This window comes from Quercus suber, unplaced genomic scaffold (genome assembly GCF_002906115.3).
Source record: "Quercus suber isolate HL8 unplaced genomic scaffold, Cork oak 2.0 scaffold_222, whole genome shotgun sequence".
NCBI classification, from domain to species: domain Eukaryota; kingdom Viridiplantae; phylum Streptophyta; class Magnoliopsida; order Fagales; family Fagaceae; genus Quercus; species Quercus suber.
This window is the reverse complement of record NW_027069680.1, coordinates 719,395-721,373: the sequence shown is the minus strand read 5'-3', so window position 1 is coordinate 721,373 and position 1,979 is coordinate 719,395.

Sequence of the window (1,979 nt, the reverse complement as noted above, 5' to 3'; positions counted from 1 at the left end):
ACCCTAATTATCAATCTATTAAACCAAGCGTATAAAACAAGTTATTCTACTAACCTAAGGCCTATTCATGTAAAATCTAACTCAAACAGAAGCTAAAACATGCATTTAAACTAGAAAAATAGATTAAATGTAAAAGTAAACAAATCTAGGTTTTTGGGTTAACCATGTGTGTGCATGCATATGCAGAGTCAGGGAGATGTGTAAGCACCCAAAAATACAAGAGGCAACACTTGAACAAAACTACTTCTAATCAACCTAGCATGCTTTCTAACTATCAAAGAAATAAACCTAAAAATACACAGAAGATAATCAAAGCAATAAAACAATAATAAAAACAAAAGAAAAGGAAATAAAAGATAAGAACAAATACTTCACAAAAAATCTTCTAGAGCTTGATTTTTACCGTTCCCTTCAGTCAATCTACAAAACAAAATACCCAAAGGGTTAGCAAGTTTAACTAAAAGGCTATAGACCAGAATAGGTCCCAACCAAGAAACTTTATTTTTATGATGCTTTTCAAAGTAAAAAAATAAAAAATAAAAAATCTTTTGAATCACATTTATGGAATTAATTCTATGTGTTTTTGGGAAAATGGCCACGTGGCCTTTTTATAGTGTTCAAAGAGAAGGGGCAGGGTTCTTCTTATGCTATGTGGGATTTGCACTACCGCATTTTCCATTAAAAACTCGCCTTACATAACTTTTCTGAAACCCTAGAATGTATGCATACTCGTTGCATACGTATGGTTTAAGAATGTGTATGAATGAACAAGGCTATGTACACATGCTTAAGGTTTTTGTAAGGTTTTTCTCTTCCAAAAACATCTTTCAACTAAAGAGTTCCTTTGGTTAGGCCCTAGACCAGTCATAGACCTACCTTGTTAGGTTAAGATAGTTTGACCCTAGTTAATTAATTCAATTACCGAGGTTGATTAATTAGGTCAAATTACATTCAAATTGTAGAGGCACCAAAAAATCACCAATTAAACTAAATGCAGTAGAAATTAAATTGACATGGTGATTTGTTGACAAATGGGAAAAATCTCTCGCAAGGCAAAAATCCCATTGGGTGAATTTAAGGTCACCACTCCTAAGAATCCACTAATCAATAATCAAGTGGTTACAAGTGTGAGGAATCTTACCACTACCCTGGCCTATCCTAATATACCAACCTATAATTGAACCTTTGCTCCAATACCCAATTGGACTTGATCTTGTAGCAGACTTCTTTCCTTTATTGCACAATCTCTAATTTGTGACTAGCTCCTTTGCACAGATCCCAATACGTGACTAACTCCAGCAGTTTGATAAATTGTTGTTGGCTACAAAGTTCTTCACTTCATAAACGATGAAGATTAGGAAGCACTTGGTTATGAAACTCTAAGGCACACAAACGCGGTAGCTTCTCACTGAGTGTATAAGTTCTAGGTCTTTGTTTTCGTGTATGATGACTTTTAAAATAAACTTATATATGACTAGGGTTGTAAGAAGAGAAACCCTAATCATTCAAGTCATTATGAGCCGAATTTCAGATCTGAGATTTCTAAAATCATAGATCTTCATAATTCGAGCTTGTGTCAAGCTTTTCCATTAAACTTTGATAGTAGCATCTGTCAAGCTTGTGTCGAGATTTAATGAAACAGCCTTTCTTCACTTGTTTCTTGAATCAACCTTCATGTCTTTAATGATATCGCTTGCTATGTTTGAACAACATACTCCCTGATACATTAAACTCAACTTAGATCTACCCAATTACAAATAAAATGCGTTTTATCAAAGGATTAGCCAATTACATATAAAATATGATCCTAACTATCTCCCCATTTGGCAATCCGTGACAAAACCACAAGCATAATTATGAGAGAAGTATAAAACAACAATCTCCATAACTATTACACAAAAAGTACATAAGTCTAACTAATACAATGAATTCTTGAAGAACTTTGCAAGAAGAGAGATCATGGCATGAAAGACTTGCAA